Raw genomic sequence first — 18,645 nt, 5'->3', positions numbered from 1 at the left:
GCTTTCTTCTTTGACGTCTCCACTATTCATTGAACAAACTGCAAAAAATTCAGCAACACAAATGTCCAGAATACTGTGGAATTATGCGATGAAAAGAGACGACTTATAGCTGTGAACGGTGCTGGAATAAAATGTCCTCTACAATGCGTGACGTCACGCGCACGCGTCATCATACCGTGACGTTTTAGCAGGATACTTCCCCGCAAAATTTTAAATTGCAATTTAGTAAACTAAACCGGCCATATTGGCATGTGTTGCAATGTTAATATTTCATCATTGATGTATAAACTATCCGACTGCGATGATCTGTAGTAGTGGGTTTCAGTAGGCCTGTAAGTGGCCAAAGCCACCAAATCCTGGTCTTTTTATTAATTCATGTCGTCACAGTGCGTCAAACTTAAAGGATCAAAGATTGTTTATTTTGTCTATACATGCAAGACTAACGGAAATAAGAAGACTCCCCGTCGGGGAATCGAACCCCGGTCTTCCGCGTGACAGGCGGAGATACTGTCCACTATACTAACGAGTACATGATGAACTTTACGAATATGTAAATAGGACACATGTTTCTTTTAAACATGTTTATAGTCTGTTTTTTTTCTTATAATTTTGCCTTAAAAATACAACTTAACAAATGATCTTTTATTATTTATTCTGTGTATATAAGACGGTCAGAAAAGAACTCCCCGTAGGGGAATCGAACCCCGGTCTTCAGCGTGACAGGCGGAGATACTGTCCACTATACTAACGAGGATATGATGTAGTTCATGAATATGTAAATAGGACACATGTTTCTTTCAAACATATTCATAGTCCGTGTTTTTTCTTATAATTTTGCCTTAAGAAATACAATTTAATAAATGTAATAAATGATCTTTTATTATTTATTCTGTGTATGTAAGACGTTCAGAAAAGAACTCCCCGTCGGGGAATCGAACCCCGGTCTTCCGCGTGACAGGCGGAGATACTGTCCACTATACTAACGAGGATATGATGTAGTTCATGAATATGTAAATAGGACACATGTTTCTTTCACACATATTTATAGTATGTGTTTTTTCTTATAATTTTGCCTTAAGAATTAATATTTAACAAATGATCTTTTATTATATATTCTGTGTATGTAAGACGGTCAGAAAAGAACTCCCCGTCGGGGAATCGAACCGCAGTCTTCCACGTGACAGGCAGAGATACTGTCCACTATACTAACGAGGACGTGATGAAGTGTATGGATATGTAAATATGACACGTTTCTTTCGAACATATTTATAGTCTGTGTTTTTTCTTATAATTTTGCCTTAAAAAATACAGCTTAACAAATTATCTTTTATTATTTATTCTGTGTATGTAAGACGGTCAGAAAAGAACTCCCCGCCGGGGAATCGAACCCCGGTCTTCAGCGTGACAGGCGGAGATACTGTCCACTATACTAACGAGGACATGATGAACCTCATGAATATGTAAATAGGACACATGTTTCTTTTAAACATATTTATAGTCTGTGTTTTTTCTTATAATTTTGCCTTAAAAAATACAACTTAACACATTATCTTTTATTATTTATTCTGTGTATGTAAGACGTTCAGAAAAGAACTCCCCGTGGGGGAATCGAACCCCGGTCTTCCGCGTGACAGGCGGAGATACTGTCCACTATACTAACGAGGATATGATGAAGCCTGAAATGTGTTTGTCATTCTTGTTTGGTGTGGGTTCACACTGTGGCGCATGTTTGGAACAGTGTTAAAGTTGTTTATACGGACACCCGCAGTTTGACCTGTATGGCTGTTGACCATGGGAAGGGTTGGCAAGTAAGAGTATTAGCGGTGAATGCGGTGTTACAGCGGCTGGCCAGCTCTAATTCTAATTTGATATTGCCTCAAGGGCCAAATTAAATTACACGGCGGGCCAAATTTGGCCCGCGGGCCAGAGTTTGACACCCATGCCGTAAATGATACAATGATTCTCTTTCATGTTTGACCATTAAAACATTGTACATGTTAGGCGGGCACTCTTACAACCCCCGGGAAAAATGATGGAATCAATCAGCAGACTTGTAGGATGTTCGTTGAGTTGTTTAATGTGGTTTAAATAAAAATATAATTCAAAGCTTTCAAGATATTTGCATTGTGTGTCTCTGCTTGATTCTTTTGATGATGGTGGGTCCAGGGGCTTCGCCAGACATATTTCACTGGGGCACGTGGCCCACTGTTGATCTGCAGTGCCCCAGTAAAACTTTCACCAATAAAAAAAAAAACGCTTCAGAGTTTTAAGTCTACAAACGATAATTATACAAATTTTGTATCCACCCTAAATAATGAACTTGCAAAATTAAAAACATGGTTAGATATAAACATATTATCCCTTAATTTAAAGAAAACAAAAGTTATGTTATTCGGCTATTCCAATCCAGGACCAGCAATAAATATAGATGGCGTGATTCTAGAAACGGTGTCAGAAATTAAATTCTTAGGAGTCACTATTGATAATAAATCAAGCTGGAAACCACACATAAGACATATACAAAGCAAAATCTCCAAAACCATCTCTATTATCAATAAATCCAAATTCTTCTTAAATTACACAGCTGTGCATGTATTATATTGTTCATTGGTCTTGCCATATCTAAATTACTGCATAGAAATCTGGGGCAACAACTACAAAACTTCACTACATCCCCTGGTTACACTCCAAAAATGTGCAATAAGAATTCTACACAAGTTGGGATATTGTGACCACACAAATATTTTATTTTTACAATCTAAATTATTAAAACTGCCTGATCTAGTTGATTTTAATACAGCTCAATTACTATTTAAAGCGAACTTGCACGGCAGCTCCCTCCATCAGTGTGTGAATGTGTGTGTGAATGTGTGTGTGAATGGGTAAATGTGGAAGTAGTGTCAAAGCGCTTTGAGAACCTTGAAGGTAGAAAAGCGCTATACAAGTACAACCCATAAAAAGGTTCTACTTGCCAATATTCAAATACATTTTAAACACAGAGAAGGAGTTCATAATCTAAGGGGGTGTAGTATCTTTACTATTCCAACAGTAAGAACTACGAGGAAAAGTTTGTTTGTGTCTGTGCATGGAGTGAAACTTTGGAACGGATTGGATGTGGGGCTCAAGCAATGTCCAAATGTCCATCAGTTCAAAACAAGATACAAAAAAATGGTATGGGCAATGAATATGAATGTGAACATGGATGCCTAAGTGTTAAACTCCATCACTGGCTAATAATGATTATTATTATTATTATTATTGTTGTTGTTATTATCATCGTCATCATCATCTTCATTATTTTATATGTATTATTGTCATCATTTATTGTCATTGCTATTGCTATTGTTCATATTGTTATTATTATTGTTATCATTATCGTTATTATTATTGTTTAGTCATTGTTGATATTATCATCATTATTATTATTACTTCTATGACGTCACCCAACTAGTTAAACTATATGAATTCGGGCTCCAGTACTCTGGAATGCCCTCCCGGTAAAAGTTCGAGATGCCACCTCAGTAGAAGCATTTAAGTCTCACCTTAAAACTCATTTGTATAGTCTAGCCTTTAAATAGACTCCCTTTTTAGACCAGTTCATCTGCCATTTCTTTTCTTTTTTCTCCTATGTCCCACTCTCCCTTGTGGAGGGGGTCCGGTCCGATCCGGTGGCCATGTACTGCTCGCCTGTGTATCGGCTGGGGACATCTCTGCGCTGCTGATCCGCCTCCGCTTGGGATGGTTTCCTGCTGGCTCCGCTGTGAACGGCACTCTCCCTGCTGTGTCGGATCCGCTTTGGACTGGACTCTTGCGACTGTGTTGGATCCATTATGGATTGAACTTTCACAGTATCATGTTAGACCCGCTCGACATCCATTGCTTTCTTCCTCTCCAAGGTTCTCATATTCATCATTATCACCGACGTCCCACTGAGTGTGAGTTTTCCTTGCCTTTATGTGGGCCTACCGAGGATGTCATAGTGGTTTGTGTTGTGGTTTGTGCAGCCCTTTGAGATACTAGTGATTTAGGGCTATATAAGTAAACATTGATTGATTGATTGATTGCTCAATAAGAGGAATACATTGAATTGTGTGTGTGTGTGTGTGTGTGTGTGTGTGTGTGTGTGTGTGTGTGTGTGTGTGTGTGTGTGTGTGTGTGTGTGTGTGTGTGTGTGTGTGTGTGTGTGTGTGTGCAAACAATCCTATATGCAGTTTGATTAATACTAATATTCTGCAAATGTAAAAACAAATATGGATTCTGACTAAAGAATTGGTGGCGATGGTAATTAAGAAAAGGGATTTGGGTACACTATCTGGAGTACAGGGCAGGCGAGTGGGGGATCTTATGTTCGTGGATAACTCCTCTGGCAGGGGGCTCCCCTCGTCTCTTTTAATGCACAACATAGGACACATAGCAAGAGTGGTCCTCAGGTCCTGTTGATCAGGAGCAGTAGCTCCACAGCCACAGATCCACTTTTAACCACTAATATCACAGTCAAAATGAAAGCTTGTTCCCATAGGCACCATAAACTGTTAATAATGTTTAGACAAAAGTGTATATTATATATACTATTATATATATATAGTATTTATATAGGTGTGTGTGTGTGTGTGTGTGTGTGTGTGTGTATATATATATGTATATGTATGTATATGTATGTATATATATATATATATATATATATATACATATATATATATATATATATATATATATATATATAAATTGTATATATGTGTGTGTGTATGTGTGTGTATATATGTGTGTGTACATATGTATATATGTAAGTGTGTGTGAATTTAAATGTATTATATATAGATAATATATAGCATCCACGCAGCAACCACTGAACTGAATTATATTATATATATCATTGTATTATATATTGTATATATATATTGTATATGTATAGGGGTGGGACCTAATAAGTTTACTTCTTCCTACTCCCTTTTGAGCCAATCTTGACATCTACAAAAGATTAGTCACATGTAATGTTTTCAATGTAGGTGTAAAAATAATGTATTTATATATTTATTTTGTATTTTATGTCATTCTCTTGTTTTGTTTGCATGGCTCAAAATAAACCATTCATTCATTCATTCATACATAACAGACAACAACGCATATACTACTTAGTATGGTAATTGATTGCTACTGTATTCACTCCATTAACAATGAGCACATGGCTAATTAATATGGTAATTTATTCACATGTGGATCGAGACGTCGGTTGAGAGAGAGAGAGAGAGAGGATGAGAACCACTGCGTGAGGTAGGTAACGTTAGCCAACAACAATTTGTTAATTACAATATTTTGATTTTGATTTGACTCAAACTGTAACTCCTGGATGGATATCAGAAAGTTATTGGCCCGCAGCAGAGAAGAGGCAGAGAGGAATGAGAGATGTAAGTGAAGTCCTAGCTAGCTAGGCAACATCATTGTCTTAAGTTGATGCTAAGTTAGCTAACTTTATTCCTTGTATCAAGACAAACATATTCATTTGCTGTACGAGCTGTCGGGGGAATTTCCAATGAACATGAAACATCATGTTGGTTATTGTCTGCTGGTTCTGCATCAATGATGATTTTGAGTCAGCATGTGTGAGTTGAGTGCTTCTCAAATGGTTTATCTTCAGGAAGAAAAACTTGTTTCCATATCATCAAGTCGTGAGCCAAATTTTTAAATCATTCAAGTTTATTTCACAGAAAAATAGCACAGTAGACTTGTCTTGTTAATCGGTGTGACTTTGACTAAAATAATCTTGTTTTGTCACCAGAAAAATGGCTACAGCTAAAGCATCTGGTTTTGTTTCCAGAAAAAATAGTAACATTTCTGTATTTGTTTTCAGAAAAGAAATACAGAAATGGCTGAAAATATTGGGTTTTGTTGCCCCATTCAGATTTTTAAAAAATATATTTCCATGTCTGTCCTGAGTCCTCCTCCAACTTGTTAGTCGGTTTGCCTTTTGCTAAAATACTCACTAATAGTCACTACAAAAATGGCTAAAAATATCTGGTTTTGTTGCCACAATTTAATTTTTTTCTCCCTAAACTTTTTTTTTTCCATGCACACATGTGACTGCGACTCACTGAAAATGACACACAATCCACTTTTATGTCACGACCCAGCAGTTGGGAACCACTGGTCAACTGTATAACAGTTACTGTAATATTTCCATGTCTGTCCAGAGTGATTGACCACTTTGCAAAAGTGAAAAGGAGACATTACAGTTTACTTCTCAGAAATTGATTCCCTGAACAGACACACAACAGTTGTTCCTTTATTCTACTACTGTGGCTTTATTCTTTTGTGTATATTTTATAGTTTTGTGTATCTGAAATAGGATTAGCCACATTGCCAGAAATGGAAATTAAATAATATAATAGAACCCAGAGATGTAGGGGTGCTTTATTTTTTGTTTTACTTTTGCAGATTCATTGCTCTTCCTTTTTGCTTTTACCAGTAGCAGTTTAGAAGTCTGGAGTAAAAAAGTGCACAAGTAGGTCAAATGCATTAGTTAATTTCAGGTGGTTCATCAAAGATCCATACAACATAATCTGATATGATTTCATAGTTTAAAGCACTATTTATGTATTTTTTATGATAAATAAGTGCTAAAAATGTTTTTGCTTGCGCGCTTTGCACGCTCACATGAATTATTTTTGCCCCAGGTGTGCCCCAGTACAGTATTAGGTCTAGTGACGCCCCTGGTGTGACGTCATGGGTTGTGGAGCTCCTCACATCTGAACATTGTTTACAATCATGGCCACCAGCAGCGAGAGCGATTCGGACCGAGAAAGCGACGATTTTTCCATTAATTTGAGCGAGGATGAAAGATTCGTGGATGAGGAAAGTGAGAGTGAAGGACTGGGGGAAAAAAAGACTATATAGTGGGAGCGATTCAGATGTTATTAAACAAATATACTAGCATAATTCTGGAAAAACCCTTATCTGCTTATTGTGTTACTAGTGTTTTAGTGAGATTATATGGTCGTACCTGTACAACCTGAAGGTCGGCCCCGTACCTTTCTTCAGCACCAGTCGACGGGTGGTGGCGATGCCCATCTCTGCCCTTCGACAGGGACCCTCTTCAAAACAAGATCTTTCGAATTGATCGCTGCATAATACACTGTACTTTGTATGTGTGGTCCAATCCAACCGTGTTCGCTTGACCGCTCTGTTCCATAGTAATGCTTCACTGTCATCTTTCGGGACTGTAAACAATGAAACACCGGCTGTGTTTGTGTTGCTAAAGGCGGCCGCAATACACCTACAGCTTTCTTCTTTGACGTCTCCACTATTCATTGAACAAACTGCAAAAAATTCAGCAACACAAATGTCCAGAATACTGTGGAATTATGCGATGAAAAGAGACGACTTATCGCTGTGACGGTGCTGGAATAAAATGTCCTCTACAATGCGTGATGTCACGCGCACGCGTCATCATACCGTGACGTTTTAGCATGATACTTCCCCGCCAAATTTAAAATTGCAATTTAGTAAACTAAACCGGCCATATTGGCATGTGTTGCAATGTTAATATTTCATCATTGATGTATAAACTATCAGACTGCGATGATCTGTAGTAGTGGGTTTCAGTAGGCCTGTAAGTGGCCAAAGCCACCAAATCCTGGTCTTTTTATTAATTCTTGTCGTCACAGTGCGTCAAACTTAAAGGATCAAAGATTGTTTATTTTGTCTATACATGCAAGACTAACGGAAATAAAAAGACTCCCCGTCGGGGAATCGAACCCCGGTCTTCCGCGTGACAGGCGGAGATACTGTCCACTATACTAACGAGGACATGATGAACTTTATGAATATGTAAATAGGACACATGTTTCTTTTAAACATGTTTATAGTCTGTGTTTTTTCTTATAATTTTGCCTTAAGAAATACAACTTAACAAATGATCTTTTATTATTTATTCTGTGTATGTAAGACGTTCAGAAAAGAACTCCCCGTCGGGGAATCGAACCGCGGTCTTCCGCGTGACAGGCGGAGATACTGGCCTCTATACTAACGAGGATATGATGAAGCTCGTGAATATGTAAATAGGACACGTTTCTTTCAAACATATTTATAGTCAGTGTTTTTTCTTATAATTTTGCCTTAAAAAATACAACTTAACAAATGATCTTTTATTATTTATTCTGTGTATGTAAGACGTTCGGAAAAGAACTCCCCGTCGGGGAATCGAACCCCGGTCTTCTGCGTGACAGGCGGAGATACTGTCCACTATACTAACGAGGATATGATGAAGCACATGAATATGTAAATAGGACACATGTTTCTTTCAAACATATTTATAGTCCGTGTTTTTTCTTATAATTTTGCCTTAAGAAATACAATTTAATAAATGTAATAAATGATCTTTTATTATTTATTCTGTGTATGTAAGACGGCCAGAAAAGAACCCCCCGTCAGGGAATCGAACCCCGGTCTTCCGCGTGACAGGCGGAGATACTGTCCACTATACTAACGAGGACGTGATGAAGTGTATGAATATGTAAATAGGACACATGTTTCTTTTAAATATATTTATAGTATGTGTTTTTTCTTATAATTTTGCCTTAAGAATTACAATTTAACAAATGATATTTTATTATATATTCTGTGTATGTAAGACGGTCAGAAAAGAACTCCCCGTCGGGGAATCGAACCCCGGTCTTCCGCGTGACAGGCGGAGATACTGTCCACTATACTAACGAGGACGTGATGAAGTGTATGGATATGTAAATATGACACGTTTCTTTCGAACATATTTTTATTTCCGTTAGTCTTGCATGTATAGACAAAATAAACAATCTTTGATCCTTTAAGTTTGACGCACTGTGACGACAAGAATTAATAAAAAGACCAGGATTTGGTGGCTTTGGCCACTTACAGGCCTACTGAAACCCACTACTACAGATCATCGCAGTCTGATAGTTTATACATCAATGATGAAATATTAACATTGCAACACATGCCAATATGGCCGGTTTAGTTTACTAAATTGCAATACTATACTAACGAGGATATGATAAATCTCATGAATATGTAAATAGGACACATGTTTCTTTTAAACATATTAATAGTCTGTGTTTTTTCTTATAATTTCGCCTTAAAAAATACAACTTAACAAATGATCTTTTATTATTTATTCTGTGTATGTAAGACGGTCAGAAAAGAACTCCCCGTCGGGGAATTGAACCCCGGTCTTCCGCGTGACAGGTGGAGATACTGTCCACTATACTAACGAGGATATCATGAATCTCATGAATATGTAAATAGGACACATGTTTCTTTTAAACATATTTATAGTCTGTGTTTTTTCTTATAATTTTGCCTTAAGAAATACAACTTAACAAATTATATTTTATTATTTATTCTGTGTATGTAAGACGTTCAGAAAAGAACTCCCCGTCGGGGAATCGAACCCCGGTTTTCCGCGTGACAGGCAGAGATACTGTCCACTATACTAACGAGGATATAAAGATGCTCATGAATATGTAAATAGGACACATGTTTCTTTCAAACATATTTATAGTATGTGTTTTGTCTTATAATTTTGCCTTAAAAAATACAGTTTAACAAATTATCTTTTATTAATTATTCTGTTTATGTAAGACGGTCAGAAACGAACTCCCCGTCGTGACAGGCGGAGATACTGTCCACTATACTAACGAGGATATGATGAAGCTAATGAATATGTAAATAGGACACATGTTTCTTTCAAACATATCGATAGTATGTGTTTTTTTTTATAATTTTGCCTTAAAAAATCCAGTTTAACATATTATCTTTTATTATTTATTCTGTTTATGTAAGACGGTCAGAAAACAACTCCCCGTCGGGGAATCGAACCCCGGTCATCCGCGTGACAGGCGGAGATACTGTCCACTAACGAGGAAGCCGTAAACTCAATGTAAAGTTAGTGATATCTTTGGTATCACCGCAAATCAGGGGCGTCAAACTCCAATACAGCGTGGGCCAAAATTTAAAACCGAACAAAGTCGCGGGCCGAGGTTGAACAAATGAACCTTTTAATAGGGACCCAAACAAGTTTTGCAATAAATATTGAACAAGCAAGGCTTATATAACTTTAGAGTGACATGCACAATCGAGTTTCAAATAATAATAATAATCAAAAAATATCAATGGCATATCCAAATTTAAATATAAATTGAATACCTATTGTCGGCGGCGGGGTTGAGGTGGACGGGGTTTGGTGATAGCAAGGGTTGTATATTGTAGCTTCCAGGAAGAGTTAGTGCTGCAAGGGATTCTGGGTATTTTTTCTGTTGTGTTTATGTTGTCTTACGGTGCGGATTTTCTCCCGAAATGTGTTTGTCATTCTTGTTTGGTGTGGGTTCACACTGTGGCACATATTTGTAACAGTGATAAAGTTGTTTATACAGCCACTCTCAGTTTGACCTGTATGGCTGTTGACCATCGGGAGGGTTGGCAAGTAAGAGTATTAGCGGTGAATGCGGTGTTACAGCGGCTGGCCAGCTCTAATTCTAAATTGATATTGCCTCAAGGGCCAAATTAAATTACACGGCGGGCCAAATTTGGCCCGCGGGCCAGAGTTTGACACCCATGCCGTAAATGATACAATGATTCTCTTTCATGTTTGACCATTAAAACTTTGTACATGTTAGGCGGGCACTCTTACAACCCCCGGGAAAAATGATGGAATCAATCAGCAGACTTGTAGGATGTTTGTTGAGTTGTTTAATGTGGTTTAAATAAAAATATAATTCAAAGTTTTTGAGATATTTGTATTGTGTGTCCCTGCTTGATTCTTTTGATGATGCTGGGTCCAGGGGCGTCGCCAGACATATTTCACTGGGGCACGTGCCCCACTGTTGATCTGCAGTGCCCCAGTAAAACTTTCACCAATAAAAAAAAAAAAACGCTTCAGAGTTTTAAGTCTACAAACGATAATTATACAAATTTTGTATCCACCCTAAATAATGAACTTGCAAAATTAAAAACATGGTTAGATATAAACAAATTATCCCTTCATTTAAAGAAAACAAAAGTTATGTTATTCGGCTATTCCAATCCAGGACCAGCAATAAATATAGATGGCGTGATTCTAGAAACGGTGTCGGAAATTAAATTCTTAGGAGTCACTATTGATAATAAATTAAGCTGGAAACCACACATAAGACATATACAAAGCAAAATCTCCAAAACCATCTCTATTATCGATAAATCCAAATTCTTCTTAAATTACACAGCTGTGCATTTATTATATTGTTCATTGGTCTTGCCATATCTAAATTACTGCATAGAAATCTGGGGCAACAACTACAAAACTTCACTACATCCCCTGGTTACACTCCAAAAACGTGCAATAAGAATTCTACACAAGGTGGGATATTGTGACCACACAAATATTTTATTTTTACAATCTAAATTATTAAAACTGCCTGCTCTAGTTGATTTTAATACAGCTCAATTACTATTTAAAGCGAACTTGCACGGCAGCTCCCTCCATCAGTGAGTGAATGTGTGTGTGAATGTGTGTGTGAATGGGTAAATGTGGAAGTAGTGTTAAAGCGCTTTGAGTACCTTGAAGGTAGAAAAGCGCTATACAAGTACAACCCATAAAAAGGTTCTATCTGCCAATATTCAAATACATTTCAAACACAGAGAAGGAGTTCATAATCTAAGAGGCTGTAGTATCTTTACTATTCCAACAGTAAGAACTACCAGGAAAAGTTTGTGTGTGTCTGTGCATGGAGTGAAACTTTGGAACGGATTGGATGTGGGGCTCAAGCAATGTCCAAATGTCCATCAGTTCAAAACAAGATACAAAAAAATGGTATGGGCAATGTATATGAATGTGAACATGGATGCCTAAGTGTTAAACTCCATCACTGGCTAATAATGATTATCATTATTATTATTATTGTTGTTGTTATTATCATCGTCATCATCATCTTCATTATTTTATATGTATTATTGTCATCATTTATTGTCATTGCTATTGCTATTGTTCATATTGTTATTATTATTGTTATCATTATCGTTATCATTATTGTTTAGTCATTGTTGATATTATCATCATTATTATTATTACTTCTATGACATCACCCAACTAGTTAAACTATATGAATTAGTATCAATAAGAGGAATACATTGAATTGTGTGTGTGTGTGTGTGTGTGTGTGTGTGTACAGACAATCCAATTTCGTTGTTCTTGCAATAATGACAATAAAACTCTATTCTATTCTATTCTATTCTATATGCAGTTTGAGTAATACTAATATTCTGCAAATGTAAAAACAAATATGAATTCTGACTAAAGAATTGGTGCCGATGGAAACTAAGAAAAGGGATTTGGGTACACTATCTGGAGTACAGGGCAGGCGAGTGGGGGATCTTATGTTCGTGGATAACTCCTCTGGCAGGGGGCTCCCCTCGTCTCTTTTAATGCACAGCATAGGACACATAGCAAGAGTGGTCCTCAGGTCCTGTTGATCAGGAGCAGTAGCTCCACAGTCACAGATCCACTTTTAACCACTAAAATCACAGTCAAAATGAAAGCTTGTTCCCATAGGCACCATAAACTGTTAATAATGTTTAGACAAAAGTGTATATTATATATACTATCATATATATATAGTATTTATATAGGTGTGTGTGTGTGTGTGTGTGTGTGTGTGTGTGTGTGTGTGTGTGTGTGTGTGTGTGTGTGTGTGTGTGTGTGTGTGTGTGTGTGTGTGATGGACATATGTGTATTTTGGGTATATGCATTTGTGTATGTATGTGATTATGAGTGTATGTGTATGTATGTATGTGTGTATATATATATATATATATATATATATATATATGTATATGTATCTATATGTATATATATATATATAAATTGTATATATGTGTGTGTACATATGTATATATGTAAGTGTGTGTGAATTTAAATGTATTATATATAGATAATATATAGCATCCACGCAGCAACCACTGAACTGAATTATATTATATATATCATTGTATTATATATTGTATATATATATATTGTATATGTATAGGGGTGGGACCTAATAAGTTTACTTCTTCCCACTCCCTTTTGAGCCAATCTTGACATCTACAAAAGATTAGTCACATGTAATGTTTTCAATGTAGGTGTAAAAATAATGTATTTATATATTTATTTTGTATTTTATGTCATTCTCTTGTTTTGTTTGCATGGCTCAAAATAAACCATTCATTCATTCATTCATACATAACATAGACAACAGCGCATATACTACTTAGTATGGTAATTTATTGCTACTGTATTCACTCCATTAACAATGAGCACATGGCTAATTAATATGGTAATTTATTCACATGTGGATCGAGACTTCGGTTGAGAGAGAGAGAGAGAGAGAGAGAGAGAGAGAGAGAGAGACAGAGAGGATGAGAACCACTGCGTGAGGTAGGTAACGTTAGCCAACAGCAATTTGTTAATTACATTATTTTGATTTTGATTTGACTCAAACTGTAACTCCTAGATGGATTTAAGAAAGTTATTCGCCTGCAGCAGAGAAGCAGCAGGAATGAGAGATGTAAGTGAAGTCCTAGCTAGCTAGGCAACATCATTATCTTAAGTTGATGCTAAGTTAGCTAACTTTATTCCTTGTATCAAGACAAACATATTCATTTGCTGTACGAGCTGTCGGGGGAATTTCCAATGAACATGAAACATCATGTTGGTTATTGTCTGCTGGTTCTGCATCAATGATGATTTTGAGTCAGCATGTGTGAGTTGAGTGCTTCTCAAATGGTTTATCTTCAGGAAGAAAAACATGTTTCCATATCATCAAGTCGTGAGCCAAATGTTTAAATCATTCAAGTTTATTTCACAGAAAAATAGCACAGCAGACTTGTCTTGTTAATCGGTGTGACTTTGACTAAAATAATCTTGTTTTGTCACCAGAAAAATGGCTACAGCTAAAGCATCTGGTTTTGTTTCCAGAAAAAATAATAACATTTCTGTATTTGTTTTCAGAAAACAAATACAGAAATGGCTGAAAATATTGGGTTTTGTTGCCCCATTTAGATTTAAAAAAAATATATTTCCATGTCTGTCCTGAGTCCTCCTCCAACTTGTTAGTCGGTTTGCCTTTTGCTAAAATACTCACTAATAGTCACTAGAAAAATGGCTAAAAATATCTGGTTTTGTTGCCACAATTGTTTTTTTTTCTCCCTAAACTTTTTTTTTTCATGCACACATGTGACTGTGACTCACTGAAAATGACACACAATCCACTTTTATGTCACGACCCAGCAGTTGGGAACCACTGGTCAACTGTATAACAGTTACTGTAATATTTCCATGTCTGTCCAGAGTGATTGACCACTTTGCAAAAATGAAAAGGAGACGTTACAGTTTACTTCTCAGAAAAGGATTCCCTGAACAGACACACAACAGTTGTTCATTTATTCTACTACTGTGGCTTTATTGTTTTGTGTATATTTTATAGTTTTGTGTATCTGAAATAGGATTAGCCACATTGCCATAAATGGAAATTAAATAATATAAAAGAACCCAGAGATGTAGGAGTGCTTTATTTTTTGTTTTACTTTGGTAGATGTTAAATTTGCAGATGATTACTGCAATATATATTTAAAAAAGATTTTTGCTTTTACCAGTAGCAGTTTATAAGTCTGGAGTAAAAAAAAAGTGCACAAGTAGGTCAAATGCATTAGTTAAATTCAGGTGGTTCATCAAAGATCCATACAACATAATCTGATATGATTTCCTAGTTTAAAGCACTATTTATGTATTTTTTATGATAAATAAGTGCTAAAAATGTTTTTGCTTGCGCGCTTTGCACGCTCACATGAATTATTTGTGCCCCAGGTGTCCCCCAGTACAGTATTAGGTCTGGTGTGACGTCATGGGTTGTGGAGCTCCTCACATCTGAACATTGTTTACAATCATGGCCACCAGCAGCGAGAGCGACTCGGACCGAGAAAGCGAGGATTTTTCCATTAATTTGAGCGAGGACGAAAGATTCGTGGATGAGGAATGTGAGAGTGAAGGACTGGGGGGGGGAAAAAAAGACTATACAGCGGGAGCGATTCAGATGTTATTAAACAAATACACTAGGATAATTCTGGAAAAACCCTTATCTGCTTATTGTGTTACTAGTGTTTTAGTGAGATTATATGGTCGTACCTGTACAACCTGAAGGTCGGCCCCGTACCTTTCTTCAGCACCAGTCGACGGGTGGTGGCGATGCCCATCTCTGCCCTTCGAAAGGGACCCTCTTCAAAACAAGATCTTTCGAATTGATCGCTGCATAATACACTGTAATTTGTATGTGTGGTCCAATCCAACCGTGTTCGCTTGACCGCTCTGTTCCATAGTAATGCTTCACTGTCATCTTTCGGGACTGTGCACAATGAAACACCGGCTGTGTTTGTTTTGCTAAAGGCGGCCGCAATACACCTACAGCTTTCTTCTTTGACGTCTCCACTATTCATTGAACAAACTGCAAAAAATTCAGCAACACAAATGTCCAGAATACTGTGGAATTATGCGATGAAAAGAGACGACTTATAGCTGTGACGGTGCTGGAATAAAATGTCCTCTACAATGCGTGACGTAACGCGCACGCATCATCATACCGTGACGTTTTAGCATGATACTTCCCCGCCAAATTTAAAATTGCAATTTAGTAAACTAAACCGGCCGTATTGGCATGTGTTGCAATGTTAATATTTCATCATTGATGTATAAACTATCAGACTGCGATGATCGGTAGTAGTGGGTTTCAGTAGGCCTGTAAGTGGCCAAAGCCACCAAATCCTGGTCTTTTTATTAATTCTTGTCGTCACAGTGCGTCAAACTTAAAGGATCAAAGATTGTTTATTTTGTCTATACATGCAAGACTAACGGAAATAAAAAGACTCCCCGTCGGGGAATCGAACCCCGGTCTTCCGCGTGACAGGCGGAGATACTGTCCACTATACTAACGAGGACATGATGAACTTTATGAATATGTAAATAGGACACATGTTTCTTTTAAACATATTTATAGTCTGTGTTTTTTCTTATAATTTTGCCTTACGAAATACAACTTAACAAATTATCTTTTATTATTTATTCTGTGTATGTAAGACGGTCAGAAAAGAACTCCCCGTCGGGGAATCGAACCACGGTCTTCCGCGTGACAGGCGGAGATACTGTCCTCTATACTAACGAGGACGTCGAAGCTACTGCGTCAAGTTAGTGATATCTTTGGTATCACCGCAAATCAGGGGTGTCAGACTCCAATACAGAGTGGGCCAAAATTTAAAACCGGACAAAGTCGCGGGCCGAGGTTGAACAAATGAACCTTTTAATAGGGACCCAAACAAGTTTTGCATTAAATATTGAACAAGCAAGGCTTATATAACTTTATGGTGACATGCACAATCGAGTTTCAAATAATAATAATAATCAAAAAATCTCAATGGCATATCCAAATTTAAATATAAATTGAATGCCTATTGTCGGTGGCAGGGTTGAGGTGGAAAGGGTTTGGTGAAAGCAAGGGTTGTATATTGTAGCTTCCAGGAATAGTTAGTGCTGCAAAGGATTCTGGGTATATTTTCTGTTGTGTTTATGTTGTGTTACGGTGCGGATTTTCTCCCGAAATGTGTTTGTCATTCTTGTTTGGTGTGGGTTCACACTGTGGCGCATATTTTTAACAGTGTTAAAGCTGTTTATACGGCCACCCTCAGTTTGACCTGTATGGCTGTTGACCATCGGGAGGGTTGGCAAGTAAGAGTATTAGCGGTGAATGCGGTGTTACAGCGGCTGGCCAGCTCTAATTCTAATTTGATATTGCCTCAAGGGCCAAATTAAATTACACGGCGGGCCATAATTTGGCCCGCGGGCCTGAGTTTGACACCCATGCCGTTTTTTTCTTATAATTTTGCCTCACGAAATACAACTTAACAAATGATCTTTTATTATTTATTCTGTGTATGTAAGACGGTCAGAATAGAACTCCCCGTCGGGGAATCAAACCCCGGTCTTCCGCGTGACAGGCGGAGATACTGTCCACTATACTAACGAGGATTTGATGACTTTTAAAAATATGTAAATAGGACACATGTTTCTTTTCAACATATTTTCGGTCTGTGTTTTTTCTTATAATTTTGCCTTAAGAATTACAATTTAATAAATAATCTTTTATTATTTTTTCTGTGTATGTAAGACGGTCAGAAAAGAACTCCCCGTCGGGGAATCGAACCCCGGTCTTCCACGTGACAGGCGGAGATACTGTCCACTATACTAACGAGGATTTGATGACTTTTAAGAATATGTAAATAGGACACATGTTTCTTTTCAACATATTTTTGGTCTGTGTTTTTTCTTATAATTTTGCCTTAAGAATTACAATTTAATAAATAATATTTTATTATTTATTCTGTGTATGTAAGACGGTCAGAAAAGAACTCCCCGTCGGGGAATCGAACCCCGGTCTTCAGCGTGACAGGCGGAGATACTGTCCACTATACTAACGAGGATATGATGTAGTTCATGAATATGTAAATAGGACACATGTTTCTTTCAAACATATTCATAGTCCGTGTTTTTTCTTATAATTTTGCCTTAAGAAATACAATTTAATAAATGTAATAAATGATCTTTTATTATTTATTCTGTGTATGTAAGACGTTCAGAAAAGAACTCCCCGTCGGGGAATCGAACCCCGGTCTTCCGCGTGACAGGCGGAGATACTGTCCACTATACTAACGAGGATATGATGTAGTTCATGAATATGTAAATAGGACACATGTTTCTTTCACACATATTTATAGTCTGTGTTTTTTCTTATAATTTTGCCTTAAGAATTAAAATTTAACAAATGATCTTTTATTATATATTCTGTGTATGTAAGACGGTCAGAAAAGAACTCCCCGTCGGGGAATCGAACCGCAGTCTTCCACGTGACAGGCAGAGATACTGTCCACTATACTAACGAGGACGTGATGAAGTGTATGGATATGTAAATATGACACGTTTCTTTCGAACATATTTATAGTCGGTGTTTTTTCTTATAATTTTGCCTTAAAAAATACAGCTTAACAAATTATCTGTTATTAATTATTCTGTTTATGTAAAACGGTCAGAAAAGAATTCCCCGTCGGGGAATCGAACCCTGGTCTTCCGCGTGACGGGCAGAGATACTGTGCACTACACTAACGAGGACATGATGACGTGTATGAACATGTAAACAGGACACATGTTTCTTTTAAACATATTTATAGTGTGTGTTTTTTCTTATAATTTTGCCTTAAGAATTACAATTTAATAAATGATCTTTTATTATTTATTCTGTGTATGTAAGACGGTCAGAAAAGAACTCCCCGCCGAGGAATCGAACCCCGGTCTTCAGCGTGACAGGCGGAGATACTGTCCACTATACTAACGAGGACATGATGAACCTCATGAATATGTAAATAGGACACATGTTTCTTTTAAACATATTTATAGTCTGTGTTTTTTCTTATAATTTTGCCTTAAAAAATACAACTTAACACATTATCTTTTATTATTTATTCTGTGTATGTAAGACGTTCAGAAAAGAACTCCCCGTGGGGGAATCGAACCCCGGTCTTCCGCGTGACAGGCGGAGATACTGTCCACTATACTAACGAGGA

General features: G+C 37.1%; 9 non-coding genes across 9 annotated transcripts; all 9 read right to left on the bottom strand.

Moving 5' to 3' along the window:
- Window positions 1–917: 917 nt before the first annotated feature.
- Window positions 918–989, bottom strand: trnad-guc (transfer RNA aspartic acid (anticodon GUC)). Its single transcript has one exon. It is a non-coding gene; the product is annotated as a tRNA-Asp (tRNA).
- Window positions 990–1,593: 604 nt separating this feature from the next.
- On the bottom strand, window positions 1,594–1,665 carry trnad-guc (transfer RNA aspartic acid (anticodon GUC)). Its single transcript has one exon. It is a non-coding gene; the product is annotated as a tRNA-Asp (tRNA).
- A 6,066-nt stretch (window positions 1,666–7,731) lies between these two features.
- Window positions 7,732–7,803, bottom strand: trnad-guc (transfer RNA aspartic acid (anticodon GUC)). Its single transcript has one exon. It is a non-coding gene; the product is annotated as a tRNA-Asp (tRNA).
- Window positions 7,804–8,642: 839 nt separating this feature from the next.
- Window positions 8,643–8,714, bottom strand: trnad-guc (transfer RNA aspartic acid (anticodon GUC)). The gene has a single exon. It is a non-coding gene; the product is annotated as a tRNA-Asp (tRNA).
- Window positions 8,715–15,900: 7,186 nt separating this feature from the next.
- Window positions 15,901–15,972, bottom strand: trnad-guc (transfer RNA aspartic acid (anticodon GUC)). Its single transcript has one exon. It is a non-coding gene; the product is annotated as a tRNA-Asp (tRNA).
- A 1,012-nt stretch (window positions 15,973–16,984) lies between these two features.
- Window positions 16,985–17,056, bottom strand: trnad-guc (transfer RNA aspartic acid (anticodon GUC)). The gene has a single exon. It is a non-coding gene; the product is annotated as a tRNA-Asp (tRNA).
- A 154-nt stretch (window positions 17,057–17,210) lies between these two features.
- On the bottom strand, window positions 17,211–17,282 carry trnad-guc (transfer RNA aspartic acid (anticodon GUC)). Its single transcript has one exon. It is a non-coding gene; the product is annotated as a tRNA-Asp (tRNA).
- Window positions 17,283–17,671: 389 nt separating this feature from the next.
- On the bottom strand, window positions 17,672–17,743 carry trnad-guc (transfer RNA aspartic acid (anticodon GUC)). The gene has a single exon. It is a non-coding gene; the product is annotated as a tRNA-Asp (tRNA).
- An 830-nt stretch (window positions 17,744–18,573) lies between these two features.
- On the bottom strand, window positions 18,574–18,645 carry trnad-guc (transfer RNA aspartic acid (anticodon GUC)). Its single transcript has one exon. It is a non-coding gene; the product is annotated as a tRNA-Asp (tRNA).

Source organism: Nerophis ophidion, linkage group LG03 (genome assembly GCF_033978795.1).
Source record: "Nerophis ophidion isolate RoL-2023_Sa linkage group LG03, RoL_Noph_v1.0, whole genome shotgun sequence".
Lineage (NCBI taxonomy): Eukaryota > Metazoa > Chordata > Actinopteri > Syngnathiformes > Syngnathidae > Nerophis > Nerophis ophidion.
This window is presented reverse-complemented; position numbering and strand designations above follow the sequence as displayed.